Source organism: Lontra canadensis, unplaced genomic scaffold, assembly GCF_010015895.1.
Source record: "Lontra canadensis isolate GAN:19392208 unplaced genomic scaffold, GSC_riverotter_1.0 scaffold250, whole genome shotgun sequence".
NCBI lineage: Eukaryota > Metazoa > Chordata > Mammalia > Carnivora > Mustelidae > Lontra > Lontra canadensis.
Window position 1 is genome coordinate 2,416 of NW_022631244.1, and position 19,727 is coordinate 22,142.

Sequence of the window (19,727 nt, forward strand, 5' to 3'; positions counted from 1 at the left end):
ATGCCCCAGCAAAGGGACTGCTCCTGTAATCAGGCCAATTCAGATTCATACCACAACAAATTTATAAGAACTACAGCAAATTCACGAGAATCTCTCTTGGGCAGGTATGAAATCTACACATGCCAAGGATCCATCGTATAACTATTACATCACTGTACTTACAATGGCTCCCTTCTTTGATCCATGCCTGCCTAGCCACTCAAATCTTGTTATATTTACATGTGTATAAAGGAGATTTGCATTTCTTAAAGATTTGTTTATTTATTTATTTTAGAGAGAGAGCACAGGGAGGAGGAGAAGAGGGAGAGAGAAACTTAAGCAGACTCCATGCTGAGCTCAGAGCCCCATGCAGGGCTCAATCCCACAACCCTGAGATCAGGACAGCAGCTGAAACCAAGAGTTGGATGCACAAGCTACTGTGCCACCCAGGCGCCCCTAGGACGTGCATTTTTAATTCAAAAGAATCCAGCTGCCTTATGCAGAATTTTATGTGGATTGTGATGTCAGTGGTTTAACATGCTCATGTAAAGCTCTGAAGTTGTGTTTGTTCAATACACACTACATTTTTTATTATTATGCTCAGTTAGCCAACACATAATACATCATTAGTTTTTGATGTAGTGTTCAACAATTCATTAGTGTATTACATTTTTTGAAGATTTTACTCATTTATTTATTTTATAGAGAGAGTACAAGAAAGAGCAAGGGGAGGACCAGAAGGAGAGGGAAAGGGAGGAGGAAAGAATCTCAAGCAGATTCTGGGCTGAGCAGAACCCTTCACAGGGCTTAATCCCAGGACCATGAGATCATGACCTGAGATGAAACCAAGAGTTGGATGCTTAACTGACTGTGCAACCCAAGTACCCCAACGATACATATGTTTATTGAGCATGTAAAACATGGCTAGTCTAAATAGAGATACATTGCAAATGTAAAAAAATGTGGAATTTCAAGGACTCACTTAAAAAAAAAAAAACAGAATATCTCATTAATTTTATTACATTGATTACACATTAAAATTATACTATTTTGGATATCTTGGGTTGAATAAAATATATTATTAAAACCAATCTTCCTTTTTCTTTTTCCTTTTTAAGTGCAGCTCCTAGAAAATATAAAATTAAATATGTGACTTGCATTATATTTCTGTTGGATGGTGTTAACCTACAGCTTACCCTTACACATCTAGCCATTTTTAAGAATAGATACATTCTAATTCAGACATACTGTAATGTAATAGGCATGGTATGGAACCAGACATTCGGACACCAGTTTTCCAGAGAAATAGCTTTAGACTGTATACTCAATAAAAGGCACTGTGTTAGATTACACTGTGCTAGCGGTGCCTGGGTGGCTCCGTTGGTTAAGCGCTTGCCTTTAGCTCAGGTCATGATCTCAGGATCCTGGGATCCAGCCCTGCATCAGGCTCTCTGCTTCCCCTTCTCCCTCTGCTGCAGGCACCCCAACAATACATATGTTCATTGAGCATGTGAAACATGGCTAGACTAGCCCCTGCTTGTGCACTCCTTCCCGTCAAATAAAAAAATACAATCTTAAAAAAAATAAAAAGGATGGACATTGGGGAGGGTATGTGCTATGGTGAGTGCTGTGAAGTGCATAAACCTGGCTGTTCACAGACCTGTGCCCCTGGGGCTAATAATACATTATATGTTTATTAGAAAAATTTTTAAAAATTATTAAAAAAAATAAAATAAAATAAAATAAAAAGGATTACACTGTGCTAGAGTAGGAGTTGTCCTATTCATGATAGAGGTTTTGCCCAGGAAGGAGTAGCTGTAGTCCTACTTCCTTGAGACTGGAACTGATGCAATCAATTATGAAAGATATTATTTTTGAATATGTACATACATGTGATCCCTGGGCACAGAAGGAATAAGTCTAAGCATTCTTAAGGCAAGAGTTATACTTGGTTAGACAATTTTTTGGTAGGTAAATAATTACAGGTAGGAAAAGAAAGCTACAATATCTGTCTCCTCAAAATTCATTATGTCCAAATTCCATGCTGAAAGGTATTTAAAAATGATTGGGAAATAATGTGTCAGAAAAGCATTTCAGTCAAGGATAGAAGTATTCTAATACATCTATTATCTATTGCTGCATAACAGTCTTACTATAAATTTAGTGGCTTAAAACAAGACACACTTACTATCTTTGTTTTGTGAGGTTAATATTAGAATACAGCTTAACTGGGTCCTCTGCAAGAGGCAATCAAGGTATTGGCTACAGCTGAATTTTCACCCAAGATTTGACTGAGGGATCTACTGCTAGACTAATGTGGTTGTTGGCAGCATCTAGTTCCTTCCAGAATGTCAGACTAAGATCTTCAGTTTCTTGCTAGCTGCTGGCTAAAAGCTGCCCTCCATTTCTGATTCTGTGATTTTCTCCTTAGGGAAGCTCACAACACAGCAGCTTGCAAGAAAATTTTTCAGTAAGATGTTATAAGCTTAGTAAGTAATCACACCCAGGTGACCAAGTACATCCCATTACCGTTACTGTGTTCTACCTGTTAGAAGCCAAGTCACAGATACCACCCATACTCAAGGGAAGGGGATTACGAAGGGCACGAATACCAGGAGGTAGAGATCACAGGGCCTCCTTACAGTCTGCCCAATCAAAAATAAGCCAATCTCTGGCTTAGAGATAAAAACTAGGATGAGGTTATCACAGTGGTGCCCAAAGGATGTCAGGACCATTTTAGTTAATATGTTTCAAATGATCTGGAAGAGAGGTGAATTCATTTCATTTGGTTAGACAATTTTTTGGTAGGTAAATAATTACATTTGGTTATTTCCAGTGAAAATAATTTTCCAGATAGTGCATGTCACTGAGAACAAGTAAAGAAAGACTGGTAAATGGAATCACAAGCAGCAACAGTAGCAGCATCATTGGCAGGCAGTATGTGGACTTACATCTGAGAACCATGGCACAGAAGCAATAATTGGAACAGTCTTGGTAGAGTCTCAGAGCAAGACAAGGTGGCTCCCTTCATGAGTGTCAGGTAATGCTGCCCAGAGAAGTTAGCAACAGTGGAGGAAAACATGCTGGTCAGACCCACAGCAAGAGAAAAGTGGGTGCATGGTGAAGTTTCTCAGAGATTCAAAAAAACTTTCCAGTGAAAAGCCAGACAAGATAGACTCTGTGACTACTTTAAAAGAGGCAGAAAGAGGAGCACCTGGGTGGCTCAGTTGATTAAGCATCAGACTCATGATTTCAGCTCAGGTCATGATCTTGGGATTGTGAGACCAAGCCCCACATTGGACTCCATGTAGGGCCTGAAGCCTACTTACAATTCTCTCTCTGCCCCTCCCCCCCACTGCTCATACACATTCTCTCTCAGAAAAAAAAAATTAAAAATTAATAAAAGAGACAGAAAGATAAAAAGATTTGTATTTGACTTAATAAGACAGGGGTATTTGATACGTACAAAGTTGACTAGGCCATAGTATGTGGCTCTCAAAGCTCAGAAAAGATAACCAATTGGTTAGTTTCTTGCTGATTGATTACAGACTCACTTCTTTTTTTTAGATTTTATTTATTTATTTGAGGGAGAGAGAGAGAGAACAAGTGGAGAAGGGGCAGAGGGAGAAGCAGGCTCCCTCCCGAGCAAAGAGCCCGATGTGGGGCTCAATCCCAGGACTCTGGGATCATGACCTGACCTGAAGGCAGACGCTTAACCGATGGAGCCACCCAGGTGCCCTTAGACTCACTTTTTTTCTTTTTTAATTAACATATATAATGTATTATTTGTCCCAGGGGTACAGGTCTGTGAATCCTCAGGCTTACACATTTCACAGCACTCACTATATCACATACCCTCCCCAGTGTCCATAACCTAGCCACCCTAGACTCACTTTAATACCGCAATTCTCATAAATTAAACTCTACTGTGTTTTGGTATCTACCCTCATTTGTTTTCAACAAATATTTGTTGAGCAGTTTTTGTGCTAGGAAATGCTCTAGGGACTTGGAATACAATGTGAAAAAACAAACAGGTAAGGTCTCTACTGTCGGAGAGTTTATAATAGTGGGAAAGGTGGACATTGGATGAATAATTACATAAATAACTATATAGTTATTTTTAGTGACAGTTATAAAGAACAAGAATAGAGCACTTTGAGAAAAGTATAACAGGGGAATCCAATCTAGCCTGTAGGATCAGGATTAAAAGAAAATTGACATTCAAGCTGAGATCTGACGAAGTTTCCCCACCAAGAGGTGGTGAAAAAACAAGGAAGCAGAGGAAACATTAAGAAGGTCCTGAGATGGAAAAGAGTTTGAGGGGTATGGAAGGAGGAAGGAGGTATATATAGCTGGGGGCATGGTGAACAAGAGCTCAAAATGACTGACAATTATATAGGCCCTGGAAAATCATGTTAAGGATTTAAAAATTTTATCTTAAGGGCAAAGAGAAGCCACTTAAAGATTTTAAGCAGAGAAATGACTGCTATGGTAACCCCTCTACTCCATTCTTATATAGAATCCTAACCCTCAAAGGTGATGGTTATTAGGAGGTGGGGACTTTGGGAGATGATTAGGTCATGAGCCCTCCTGAATAGGATTAGTACCTGTAGAAAAGAGATTCCAGAGAGATCCCTAGCCCTTCAACCCTGTGAGGGCACAGTGAGAAGGTGCAGACTATGAACTAGGAAGAAGTCCTTTACCAGAAGGCCTTGATCTTGGACTTTGAGGCCTCCAGAACTGTGAGCAATAAATTTCTGTTGTTTATAAGCTAGTCTGAGGCATTTTGTTATAGAGCCAGAGCAGGCCAAGATAAGTAACATACTGTGATTTCTCATCAAACTGTCACTCTCATAGCTGTTGAGGATTGGATTGGAGAAGAGGCAAGTGTGAATAAGGAATAGCCAGTGAAGACTTTCAGTCATCCAGAGAGACACTTGTTGGCTTGGACTAGGGCAATGACCATGAAGATGGAGAGAGGTAGACAAATTCATCAGAAAGGTCACTGATTAAATGTGAAGTACCCTTCACAAAGAGATGGGAGTTTCAAGCATGACAACCAGATTTCTAGCATGAGCAACTGGATAGATAGAGTTACCATTTACTGATAAAAGGAAAAACTAAATGGGAATAGATTTGTGGAGAAGTTCAAGAGGCTTCAGTTAAAAGATGCAAGATGCTCCTTTCTTTTGCCTGTGGTGGTGATGGTAATATTTTGTTTGTTTGTTTGTTTGTTTGTTTTCTTTAAATTCAAGTTAGTTAACATATCATGTATTATTAACTTCAGGGTAGAATTTAGTGGTTCATCAGTTGCATAAAACACCCAGTGCTCGTTACATCAAATGCTCTCTTTAATGCCCATCAGCCCATTACGCCAATTTTAAAAGATTGTACTGATTAGGTAACAACTGAAATACATGGTTTTTGCTTTTCAATACAAAATATGACTTAACAGTTAGGAGGCAGAGTACATCTGCTACAGAAGTAGACCATGATGTTACAGAGAAATCCTTGGACTTTTTCTACCATTTATTTCTGAATGGAAATACAAATGAAACTCTTTAGTTTGGCAATGTTCTCCATAATCAACTCTGGCAAGGTAGTACTAAGCAAATGAAGTATGCCTAGTTACCCTTACGGATGCAATAGCTACCCAAAAGGTAAAACCTTTCAAACTAGGACCAAATAATTCTTTTCAAAGTTTGTAGAACACAAATTAAAATCATGAGTGACCAAATATTGCTCTTTTAAATATAATAGAAGACTATTTCTGAGCTCTTGTCCAATTATCTGAGGATAGCAAGTATCTATTTCTCTAAAATAAATAAATAAATTAAGCTTATTCTGCCAACATTATTATTATGTTTCACTGTGATACCCATGGTGGGTGACCATATTTTGAATCTATCTTCTGTATTAACATTTTATAAAATTGATTCATTCATTATGTTTTGCTTTTCCGTGAGAGGGTTGGCCTCTTGAGCCAAACATTGTGTTAGAAGTTGCGCTATGTCAAGGTGCCTCTGTGGCTCCGTCTGTTAAGTGTCTGCCTTCAGCTCAGGTCCTGATCCCAGCATCCTGGGATCTAGCATCTGGGCTCCCTGATCACTGGGAAGTCTGCTTCTTCCCTGCCCCTCCCCCTGCCTGTGCTCTCTTTCTCTTGCTTTCTCTTGGATAAATAAATAAAATCGTAAAAAAAAAAAAAGAAAAAGAAAAAGAAAAAATATTTAAAATACTTTAAAAAAAAAAAAGAAATGGCACTAGGTCTTATCCAACTTTGAGCCATGGTAGATATTCAATTCATGTTTGCTGGATAAAGAAAGATATATTTATAATATGGATTGTAAAACATAGTTAAGAATAATAATGGCTGTAAAAATGCAGAAATATGACAAGTGAATTCAGTGTAGATAAGTGTTAAGAGAAATGCACTGGAAGAAAATAATTCAAATCACACTAACAAAATATTGGGTTCTGGGCTACCAAAATACTACAACAACAACAACAACAACAACAACAAAAACCTAGAACAAATACAATTTTTTTTTTACAGAAAATATCTATTCTATGTTCTCTCTAGGATTGTAGCTTAATGCAAGGAACTGTAAAGGGAGACTATATCCAACATAACTTAGAAATGTTGTTTTCAGATATCAAAAACAAGCAGATATTGACCATGAAAAGATAAGGAATTTTTTTTTTAAGATTTTATTTATTTATTTATTTGACAGATAGAGATCACAGGTAGGCAGAGAAGCAGAGAAGAGAGAGGAAGAAGCAGGCTCCCTGCTGAGCAGAGAGCCCAATGCTGGACTTGTGACCCTGGGATCATGACCTGACCTGAAGGCAGAGGCTTTAACCCACTGAGCCACCCAGGTGCCCCAAGATAAGGAATTTCTTTTCTTTTTCTTTTTCCTTTTTTTTTTTTTTTAAGATTTTATTTATTTATTTGACAGAGAAATAGAGAGCACAAGTACACAGAGCAGCAGGCAGAGGGAGAGGGAGAAGCAGGCTTTCTGCTGAGCAGGGAGCCCAATGTGGAACTCGATCCCATGACCCTGGGATTATGACCTGAGCCGAAGGCAGCCACTTAACCAACTGAGCCACCCAGGTGCCCCGATAAGGAATTTCTTATGTGAAAAAAATATATATAAAAAATCAATGGGGGCGCCTAGGTGGCTCAGTGGGTTAAGCCTCTGCCTTCCACTCAGGTCATGATCTCAGGGTTCTGGGTTCGAGTCCCACATCGGGCTCTCTGCTAGGCAGGGAGCCTGCTTCCTCCTCTCTCTCTCTGCTTGCCTCTCTGCCTACTTGTGATCTCTTCTGTCAAATAAATAAAGTCTTTAAAAAAAAATCAATGAATGAAAAGGTAAACATTTACAATTAGGCTTACACAAATAGAAATGGATTTATCTTTAATATACCTATCACTTTGAAAACTCCTATCAAAGATAACAATTACTTTAAACAGTCATTCATAACAGTGAGGGTTGGGGAATATTCCATAAATCATAACTTCAAACCATAAACCAACTTTCATAACCATAATTTCATTTTAATGAAATTGCTTCAAATCTCTGATGCCTGTTCCACTTATTATCATTTTCTCCCATAGTTTGGTTTCTTTAGCATAGTTAAATTGTAACCTGAATGGTACCTAGCAATGATCCACAATAGGGCATTCTAATTTTTATTGTGCAACGATTTGTAAACCGTGGATCACGTCCACTTTAAACGTAAGCAACACCAGTGATGACTCTCAGGAAACCAGTGCTGTGTGGCTCTTTCCTACAGTGCTAAGATTTATAGCCCAACATGTTTTTGTTTTGTTTTTAAGTCTTTGAAAGACTAAGATTGAGTTGCAAAAGGATTAATACACCACCTGCTCGTCAACCTTAGTTTCAGAAACTGTTGTCTTATTTAGAGGGAAACTTAAAGTTTGGGGAGATCTGAGAGGAAGATTTATTTTTTACTTGATAACTCCCTACTGTTTAATTTTCTTTATGTATTTTTACCATGTGCATTATTTATTACATTACAATAACCACAAACCACAACTTAAAGAAAACATAAAACACAGCTACAATTTTAAAAAGTACATAAGTAGGGGGTTTTTGTATCTGCCTTGGAGATAGTGCTTTCCCCAAAGGTCCATAGAACTTGCCTATATTCTTTTTTCTTTTTTTAAAGATCTTTTTTATTTATTTAAGAGAGAGTGCCCACAAGAGAGCAAGCTTTAGCAGGGAGAAGGGCGGAGGGAGAGGGAGACAAGTAGACTCCCCACTGAACCAGGAGCCCAGACAAGGGGCACTGTTCCATCCCAGGATTGATCCTGGGATCACGACCTGAGCTGAATGCAGACACTTAACTGACTGAGCTACTCAGGAGCCCCCTAATATTCTTACTATAAAATTCTCTATTGTATTCTGTAAAAACAAAGCCGAATGTCTACATAGTCAATAAGAACAAGTTAATTTTCTGTATTCCCAGGGTCATGGTATCAAGAATAAACCAGACTCTTCAACATTCAAATCTCATTTTAATTAGATATTTTGATCACACCCCAAGAAACTTTTTGTTAAAGCTGCTAATGAGAAATAAAATGGGCTAAGTCAAATTGAGTTTAATTGTCTCATTTCTTAGCCTCCAAGGTCCAATGAATGTGCCATGAACAGTGAAAATGCTTTTTTTTTTTTTTTTTTTAGAAAAAGAGCAGAGAGCTGGACAAGTATTAGAGGGATTCAGCCACTAGGTGAGAAAGAATTGGCTGTGTTTAGGCTCTGAGGTTAAGGTGCTAGGAAACAAAGCAGGCACAACTCACCTGGAGTCCAGCGTCCAAATCTGACCCGGAAATGAAACCCAGATAAATTGACTAATGTTATCTGTACTCATGTGTGGCTCAATTGTACTGGTAAATTAACTTATTTTGAATAGTGGGCAAAGAGATCTAGTTCACCTTCATTCCTTTCTTGGTGAGGAAGGAAGGCCCACTCAGGGATCCAAAGCCTGGCTCTGAAATTGTTCTAGAGAAGTCCAGATCAGAGTCTCGGATCTCTACGTTCATCAAAATCCAGTAAAAGCATTTTCTTTGTCCTTCAGTTCTACGTTGGTTCAGAGAAATGGAACCAGTTATGGCGAACTTAAAAACAGCTTGCTGAGGTGGCGCCTGGGTGGCTCAGTGGGTTAAAGCCTCTGCTTTCGGCTCAGGTCATGATCCCAGGGTCCTGGGATCGAGCCCCATGTCAGGCTCTCTGCTCAGCGGGGAGCCTGCTTCCTCCTCTCTCTGACTGTTTCTCTGCCTACTTGTGATCTCTGTCTGTCAAATAAATGAATAAAATCTTAAAAAAAAAAATAAAAAAATAAAACAGCTTGCTGACAAAGCCATTGGTTTTCCTTTAAGACTTTTCAACATGCATTTAACTTGATGTTTTGTGTAACAAAATTCAGGGGTTGGAAAATTTCCCAGGATAATCTACACTAGAATACATAACCTCTGCACATAGTCCAGATATCTCTCCAATTCCCCTTAATATTTCATATTTGTGGTTTTCAGTTAGGATGGGATGGGCTTGACCTGTGTACTCTTAGTTTGGAAAATATCCCACGGTGATTTGAATATATAGTAGGTCTGCACCTGCCCACTCCTGGTGTACACTTGATACACACACACACACACACACACACACACACACACAATCTGGGTCTATATCATTATGTCAGATTTTACTCTATTCCAGTATAGTCCATTACAGTAGACAAGTCATCCACCAACTGAATGGATTTTATCAAGCTTATTTTTCTTGGGTTATATTAGGAAAACAGGGGTGCCTGTGTGGCTCAGTTGGTTAAGCATCTGCCTGCAGCTCAGGTCACGATCTTGGAGTCCAGGGATCGAGCCCCACATTGGGCTCTCCACTCAGCAGTGAGTCTACATCTCCCTCTCTGATCTCTCAGTTTCTCTCAAATAAATAAATAAAAATCTTAAAAACAAAACTATTATGTTAGGAAAATAGTAGTCATATTCTTAAAATTGCATATGGTCTCCCACCCTGAGAACCACTGTTCTAAGTTTTCTATTCAGTTCTTCTGCTAACAGCAACATTGTCCTAAAGATATTCCTCACACCTCTATGATGGCAAAATTCCTATTCTTAATGATGTAATATGACATTACAGAAGATTGCTCAAATACATCTTGAGTGAGTTTCTACATAAGTATAATGTCTCCATAATATATTGTGGAATTTGCCACTATTTATTGATTGACATTGCCACTACTTTTATGGTTCTGGCTTCCAAAAAATTGACTCACTTTTCACAAAATTGCATTTGGCATAGGAAGGCACCAGTTGTCTTTGGACGGCAATGACAGGGGCTAAGATTAAAATTATAATTCTCTACTGATACAGCCATGGAATAAAACAAAATGTTCACATTTTATTTAAAATAAGCATCTTTACTAAAATTACTCCACAACATTTATTATTTAAAAATATTTTAAGGCCACTTTTAAAAGTAAAGAGATTTAGGACCTTTATTAATAAACCCAGAGGCAGCTGCCCCAGGAGGTCTGTGCTGGGTCCAGAGAGCAGAAGCCTTGTAGCCAGGCTCTTGATGAGGCCCACTTGAACTCTGCTACTTTAATTTTGAATTCTTTCTTGAGGTTTCTTACTTCCTTTATGAATTCTAATTTATTTTGGTCTTTCATTTCTTGTATTATTTTCTTCATGCATTTTAACCTCATTTTGAACTAATATAGTGCTTTGGACCTGCTTTCTCGAACATGTCTTTCGGGTATGCTTTTATTGTCTGTATGGATGTCATTATACACCTTATTCTTTTTTCTTATAACTTCAAATGCCATCAGACCTTGATTTTTTTCTACTGCTCATTTTTATGTGAATTGAAGTTTCTTGAACTTGAAGAAGGAAGGCTGGTTCAGATAGTATTTATAACTGCGGTTGTTAAAAATAGGGCAGTTTGCTTTTCGAGGTTTCCTGAATATTTCCCTCTCCCACATTGGTCTGGACCTTCTCTTCCTTCTTTGCTGTTCCCATCCTGCTGAATTTTCATGGTGTGCCCAGCCATTTTTCTTCACCGTGAGACCCTAGCCTCCAGATGAAACAAATGGGTCAGTTTTGAGAGGTTGTGGCTTTAAACCACCCTGGTCCCTATCGGCCTTCCCTTGAGATCCTCAGTGTCATAGCCACCCACTAGCTGTGTGACCTTGGACAAACTGCTATATCTTCTTGTGCCTCTGCTTCCCTATCTGAAAAACGGAAAAAGTAATAGCCTAAGGAGTTTTCATTCAAGGTGGTTAAAATACCGTTTGACTAGCAGTGATCACTTTTTGAATGTTTAATAAATAAAATACCCATCTGCACCTTCTTTATGAACTCACCTTTAAGTTGTAGAAGCTCTCAGGTCAATTGATGGCAACTATCCAAAATCCTCAGTGCCTCAGGAAGTCTGATCATGTGATAACCATAGTTAAGGCTTTGATTTACTCAGTCAACATACCTCACATTATTTTGGTTTTAATAAAAAAAAAAAATCAAAAGAAAAGAAAGCTGCTTAGTGTCTTCCTACTGAGAACAAAAATGCCCTTGTCTCCAGAGGTTAGTCATTTCTCATTATATCTACTTCACTTTTGTTGCTCCCTAGACTCTCTGGGAACTAAGAGGTCATTTTATGTGTATATAATCAAATAGGACTTCTTAATACCTGGTACTATTAGCAAATGTTTGGCAATCTTTTTAGAAAGGCCCTGAGAAGACTTTCCTTAAAAACCTAGGGCATTGGGACACCTGGGTGGCTCAGTGGGTTAAGCCTCTGCCTTTGGTTCGGGTCATGATCTCAGGATCCTGGAATCAAGCCCCACATCAGGCTCTCTGCTCAGTTGGGAGCCTGCTTTCCCCCCTTTCTCTGCCTGCCTCTCTGCCTACTTGTGATCTCTCTCTCTCTCTCTCTCTGTCAAATGAATAAATAAAATCTTTAAAAAAACAAAACAAAACAAAACAAAAACCTAGGGCATTAATGAAAGCATTTTGAAATTTTCATTTTTTACAGTTAATGATTTACTGCTGCAGATTTCTATTATTTATCGTCAGTATCCTATCTCTTTAACTTTTGATCTTATTTTTCCTTTTTTAGCAACTTTACTTTAAAACATGTAAATACAAAACAACAAAAACAACAACAACTAACCAACCAGGTTTTTGAAATTCAGGTTGCCGAAAAGTATTTTTTTTTCATCAGCCTAGTATTTATCAAGGAAAATATGACCAACGAAAAAAGTATGTATGGTTAGGGGCTCATGACAACTAAATGTAATGTGTGATCTTGGTATGAATCCTGAACCAGAAAAATTTTTTTCTTTTTCTATAAAGAAAATTATTGGGAAAATTAATGGAATTTAAACAATGTCTACAAATAACAATTCTGAATTAATTTTCCTGATTTAGATAAATACACTGTGATTCTATAAGAGAATGAACCTAGAACATTTCAGGTAAAGAGTCATCATGCATGTAACTTATTTTAAAAGAGTTCGGAGAAAGAGCCAAGATGTCAAAGCAAATGTGGTAAAATGTTAACATTTGGGGAATCTGGGTGAAGGGTATATGAAAATTCTGTGTATTGGTGTCTCAAAACTTCAGCAAAAATCTGAAATGGTTTCAAAATTTTAAAAATGTTTTAGAAGTTTGGGAGGTTAAGAGCAGAAAAATAGCAAGGTCAATGTCCTGAAGGTTTATTTGAGCACTTACAACATCCTTGTTACACATGTTAATGTTACACATGGAACACAAAACCCTTATATTGAAAGAAAACGTGGGAACTTAGACTGCCTCAAATAATTGGCTCAGGAGACCTCTACAAAATCTCTCCCTCTCCCTAAAGGTACTCACTTTAATAGGTGCACTGTTTGGTTCAATAAACTCCCATTCCATATTAGCAGAATCAATGATATCCCAGTGATCTAATAACTCAGGTTAATGCCATTAGAAATACCAGCAATATCAGATCAGCAGAGGTGAAAGTGAGTTATTATGATAGTCTGTTGGTGGTATTTAGATTGATATAACCTAGTGTAATCTTTTGAGGAACAATCAGGTTGTATGTGTCACATTTTAAATGTCTATACCCTTTGACTCAGCAATTCTACTTTTAGAAATTTATCCTAGGGAAATAGTGGGGCAAGTGAACAAAGATGTATATTGAAAGATGTTCACCATCACAGCAAAGAACAGAAGACATACGTGTCCATCAGTAGGTAGTTAAATAAATTATGGTTTATCCATACAAGAGAGTATTCTTCAGTATATCCTTAATATATTAAATGAGAAAGCAAAACTAGTATATATAATATGATCCTATAATATTTACGTTCCTTATTTACATTTGAAATAGGAATATTTTACAGCCTTTTTTTTTAGATTGAAGGAATACATGCTAAAAAGAGTTGTGGGTAGGGAGGTATTTAGGAGAATATACACTGCATTATCCAGTGCAGACTATATAATTTGCAAGGCCCAGTAGAAAATGAAAATGTGGAACCCCTTGTAAAAAATCAAAACTTTCAAGATAGTGACAACTGAGCATTAAACCAAATGTGGGGCCCTTCTCAATGCAGGGCCATGTGAGACTATAAGCTGCATGCCCTTGAAGCTGACCCTGGCTATACACTCTGCTTTATACTTAGGTATATGCTACACTGGACCATACATTACACTGTACGATATCACTAAGACTCACACTACACTAGTGGTAACATACGAAGAGGTGGTTAGAGATATATGTGTTATCTATCTCTGCCCCACTCCACTCCTGTTGTTATTTTGGGTATTATAATAAGAGCAGTACTTTGTGATAAAGACAGTCCAAAGTGTGTTTAAATTATTCCTAAAAGAAGCTAGCACATTAAGGGTGCTGAGATTAACAATTTGCTGATGTACCTTTGGAACTCTTTGCATGCCACAAGAGTGCCTCCAAGAGGACTAGCAGAGATTCAATGAGACAAAGATGTGCAGCACTCAAAAAGATTTCTGTGGCAAATTTTAATTACTTTTAATGAGGTTCTATGATAATGACTATCAGGACAGACAAATGATGGGTAATTTTTCCATCTTTTCATATGACAAGTAGAAATAAAAGAAAAAAAAAAACAAGAACAAAAACTATAAAGGAATTTCCTATTTCTAGAAATTAAATAGGTCTCCTAGGCCACCCATGCATGAATGTTTTTCTACTGCTCTAAATGGTTCTGTGATATCCTTGAATTAACCAAATAATATTACTCGTTATTAGTTGACTTGATCTGTCTACAAGTTAAATGCCTCCTCTGATGCTTCTATTTATAAATAGAACTAAAAACCTGGGAGGTCTAATTTGGGATCAGTATGGTAGCTTATGTTCTGCTATGTAGAACATCAAGGTTTGATTAGTCAGATCTTAGGATTGAAGCCAAAAGGCAAGAAAACAAGACATTTTAATATCTAGTGGGCTCTAAATAAGGTGGGTTAACCCCTACCGGGCTCTGATTTTCATTAGTTATAAAGACAAAAACTTTTAACAGGGCCTTATGATGTTGGGATAAGTACTAAAAGAAAGGACAAAGGTTTCCAGGACTCAACCAAATGGGAAGGCTGAGAAAAACATTAAAAGATTTGTTGTTAAATACTTTTCTGCAGTCCATGTCAGTGGTCAAAGTCTAAATAATACTCCAGGAGCTACAGACCTTTGATTTCACAGGTATCTGGAGAATCTGCTGAAGCTATTTGAGTTCTCCAAGAGACTTCAGGATTTTGTATAAGATAGTGACAGAACTATAAATAGAAAACTGATAAATTCTATGAGGTATTGTGAATTTCAGGACTAACTTCTGTACTTAAAAAAGTCTTCTATCTTGTATAGTTTTGTAGTTCATCTTCCTGAATTATAGGTGTATACGTGGTACCATATGCCACACATCATCTCTACTCAGTAATAAATAAAAACTAATAAATACATCAGAGTCCTCCTCATATGTGATAATCCAAGGTAGCTGCCTCTTTTATGGCATCAGTTCTGTCTTTATTCAAATTATTAAAATCATTCACATTCATGAGGATTTTCATCAGTCTGACTAGCACTACTATTCTCTCAAAATTCAAAACAGGGGTGGTGGGGTTATGGACATTGGGGAGGGTATGTGCTATAGTGATTGCTGTGAAGTGTCTAAACCTGGCGATTCACAGACTTGTACCCCTGGGGCTAATAATACATTATATGTTTATAAAAAAATTAAAAACAGGACCCCAAACATAGATGTAATATATTATAGTTGGTAGAAATCTATTATTTTCACAAATGCAAAAAATAGCCCTATTTAATGCCCTTGCCCTTTGTATTCTCCATAGATGCCTATCTGGTTCAACCTTAAGTATCACAATGACTTTTTAAGTAATATTATATATATGCTTGTTTAATATGAAGAACTTTGTAACGATATTCTCTGAAGACTGAATGGGCTATGATTCAAAAAATATTGAGCTCCCTGTTAATGAATGTGTTGCACATGATGAAACCACTGAAGTCAGAATTCAAGCACAAATGAGGGGGTTGGTGTAGATAACATGTATGCTCTCTTCTAACTCTAAGACATCATGAACATGAAACACTTCTTACCTTTCTTGAACAAAACAGAGGATGGTAGCAGAGAATGGAGAGAAGGCAAATGAGAGAAACACCATAAAGATATTCTATTTATTCAATACAAGTTGCCACTCTTTGAACATGGAACCCAGGAGAAAAGAATAAAAAATCAAAAACACTTAATATTTTCAGTTTAAGAAACTACATATAGGGGCGCCTGGGTGGCTCAGTCAGTTAAGCATCTGCCTTCAGCTCAGGTCATGATCTCAGGGTCCTGGGATGGAGCCCCACATCAGGCTCCCTGCTTAGGTGGAAGCCTGCTTCTCCCTCTCTCTCTGATCCTCCTCTGGCTTGTGTTCTCTTTCTGTCTCAAGTAAATAAATACAATCTTAAGAAGGAAAAGAAAAAAAGAAACTACATGTAGATTAGTGCCATTAGGTTTTTTTTTCTTTTTTTTTTTTTTTTTAAGGAATCCATGCTGAACAGGGAGACTAAACCATGGAGATACTGGGATTTGCTTGTTTGTTGGTATCAGAGATGGTTCCTGGAGATCAGTGCAGATGTGGCAGGGGACTCCATTCCTGACTAAATGTAAGGGCATGGCCCTAAGGCGGAAGCTAGTAGAGGGAAACCAGAATGCCTGGCAAATGGGCTGCAATTGAGCAGAGGAAGAACAGTTAAGAGACAAGTTTTGCCTCTTTGGGAAGTGACTCAAGAAGGGAGACACAGGCCTGAGCCTTCAAGGAATGAGGAAAGGCAGCAGCAGAGGATATGAGATTTAACTAACAGCAAGGAACTTGGACTAGACTTCATAGGCTCAGTGGAGTCAGTCTTTTAAGAAAAATGTCATCAAGAAAATGGCATTTGAGAAAACTCAAGAGAAAAGCTTGGGAACAGAAAGGAACCCAGGAAAATAATGCATAAATCTATTTAAAAAGTGAAATGAAATTGGCTAAATTCTGTCCTTGAAACATTATTTAGCACATTTTTTTAGTTAAGTCTATAACCAATTGGGGTTTTCAGTCTTCCAGCTGGTTCTAAAGCACCTTAAAGTTTGAGAACCACTGCCTTAGACATTTCAGAACTAGACCTCTTTGGAGCCTGTTTAGGAAAAAAAAAAAAATTCTGTTTTCTGTCTATTCACAGTACTATTCTCATTTCTGATTACCAATGTGTGGTAGTTTCTTCCTGCCCCAAACGATTCTGTGACACCAGATGGGTGTCCTACAGATCCCACAGGTTAAGGGCTCAGCCCGACAAGACTCAGCACTGCCCCCCCCCAACTTCAGACATCATCACAAGTTCAGGCTGTCACCTGTATATCTGACCACCCAGCTATAAATCAGAGATCTATATACCAACCCCACTGGAATGGGGGTTGATTAATTTGCTAGAGCAGCTCATAGAACTGAGGGAAACAGTTTTAAGTATTGGACTACCAGTTTATTATAAAAGGATATAACTTAAGAACAGTCAAATGGAAGAGATGCACAGGGCAAAGTATGGGGAAAGGGGCACAGAGCTTCCAGATCTCTCGGGAACACCTCCATGAGTCCACCAACCCAAAAGCTCTCCCAAGCCATCCTTTTTGGGTTTTTATGGAGGCTTCATTAAGTATGCTTGATTGATTAAATCATTGGCCAGTCCCTCTCCCCTCCCCAGAGGTCAGGGGCAGGGGTTGGACTGAAATTTTGAACCCTCTAATCACACAGTTGGTTCCCCTGGCAACCAGCCCCCAGTGTCCTTAGGGACTTTCCAAAAGTCATTACATTAACATACACTCAGATGTGGTTGAAAGGGGCTTGTTATGAATAACAAAAGACACCCATTTCATTGTGGAGCTGTTTCAGAAGCTGAGAAGGAAAGATACCCCTATAACTGTTACCATTTAGGAAATTACAAAGGTTTTAGGAGTTATGTGCCAGGAACCATGGAGGAAGACCAAATATATATTTCTTAATATAAACCACAATATCATAGAGGCCCAGGGGAGATCTGTGTTATAGGCCAGGGAGGCAGCATGGTGGTTTTGTCTGTTCAGGCTGCTGTAACAAAGTACCACAGACTGGTGCTTATAAACAACAAAAATTTACTCTTTTTAAAAAAGATTTTATTTTCAAGTAATCTCTTCACCACTCAGTGTGGTACTGGAACTCACAACATCAAGATCAGGAGTCACGTGCTCTTCCAACTGAGCCAGCCAAGTGCCCCCAGAAATTTATTTCTCACAGTTCTGCAGGCTGGAAAGTCCAAGATCAAGGCAGTAGCCAATTTGATGAGAACACATTCCCTCGTAGACCCCCATCTTCTCACTAACCTCACTTGGCAGAAAGATCTCTGAAGGGCCCACTTTCTAAGGGTACTAATCCCATTAATGAGGGTTTTACCCTCATGACCTAATTACTTCCCAAAGGCCCCATCTCCAAACACCATCACTTTGGGGATGAGGTTTCAACACATGGATTTTAGGACACAAGCCTGCAGCCCATAGTAACGGTCAACTAGAAACAGCGGGAGTTTAGCAGCTAGTCAGACCTGAAACCAAACTGGGGCTCCAGCACAAGTTAGTTGTATAGGGTCTTGAGCAAGTTGCTCAGCCTATCTGAACTTTGGGTTCCTTATTTAAAAAGTGGAAGTAATAATGCCTACCTTAAAAATTTAACCGTGAACTGTGATGTTTATGTGCCTATATGGTAATCAGGAGTGCTGGCTCTGGTGTCCACCCCATTTCAAATGCCAGGTTTTCTGCTTATAAAGTGACCTTGGACAAGTCACCAATCCTCTCTGTTCTTCAGTTTTCTCATCTGTAGAGTGAGTAATAACATACTTGCCTTATAGTGTTGTTTGGAGGGTTTAATGACTTAATATATATTAATTGCTTATAAGACTGCCTGATACAAAATTGCTCAACAATGTTTATAATAGTAAGAATATAAATAAAAACATGATAATAATATCTCATGTACATAGAACACCTAGAATATGGTAGGTACTCAATATAATTACTGTCATTATAAAATCCTTTCTCATAAAACATACGGTTATAAGAGGTTCCAGTATATAGGCACCCCCTGATACTTTCATATGGTCTTTACATTCTAATGTCTTCCATCCCCCCTGAATAAGCTCTGTGTATCACAATAATAGCAATTTCCTGGTTTGGATAGTGTACTGTAGTTATACAAGATGCTACCATTGGAGGTGCCTGAGTGAGGGTTACGTAGGGCCTCTTTCACATTTTAACTCCTATGAATCTGAAATTATTTAGAAATAAAAAGGAAAAAAAATATATATATATAGGGTAAGGAGCTTACCTGAAGTGAGAAGTATTGGGGCAAGAGGTTGAACCCATACCTTATCCACCCCCAGTTCTTTATTTACCAGCCCCTAGAATCCTAAGCTTCCTCTTTACCAGCATAAGTTACTGGAAAGGATGGGAGTCTGAATGGTAAGAGGCTAGGCCAGGCATCAGGTAAGGTATGAACTTGCAGAATGTCTGATGCATGGAATTCTAATGTAAGGAACATCGTAATCCTTATAACTTCAGTACCTAGACAGTTCCTGGTGCATAGAGGTAAAGATAAGAGATGTGCTCTTCCTTATCAAAACTGCAAATCCAGGGGCACCTGGGTGGCTCAGTGGGTTAAAGCTTCTGCCTTCGGCTCAGGTCATGATCCCAGGGTCCTTGGATTGAGCCCCGAATCGAATCGGGCTCTCTGCTCAGCGGGGAACCTGCTTCCTCCTCTCTCTACCTGCCTCTCTGTCTACTTGTGATCTCTGTCTGTCAAATAAATAAAATCTTAAAAAAAAAATTGCAAATCCAAATATTTTCCTCATAGAAATACTGCTGCATAATGTGATCAGGCTTTGTGATGTTCATGGAAGTCGTTTATGGATTAAATAAGCCTTTGTAGGCTAACCTGAACACGTATCCACTAATCATGACCGTGTTTCTATGCATATATTTCAAAGAACTAATCTCCAAGCAAACTTCTGAAATACTAGCAATTTGTAAGTCATTATACGTAGTTGCTGCTATTAACACAAAAATGTTTGAGGAGTGATAGTGATCATTCTAGGCTCACTGATTTCAAGTTTCCAAATAGTGTTCTGCCT

The 19,727-nt window shown here is 38.3% G+C and overlaps 1 long non-coding RNA gene across 1 annotated transcript; it reads right to left on the minus strand.

Annotated features, from left to right (window-relative positions):
- Positions 1-1,000: 1,000 nt before the first annotated feature.
- LOC116862511 lies at positions 1,001-18,536 on the minus strand. The gene is made up of 3 exons (XR_004381647.1): positions 18,261-18,536; positions 11,380-11,447; positions 1,001-1,105 (listed from the first exon to the last, which is right to left on the minus strand). It is a non-coding gene; the product is annotated as an uncharacterized LOC116862511 (long non-coding RNA).
- Between the last annotated feature and the right edge of the window lie 1,191 nt (positions 18,537-19,727).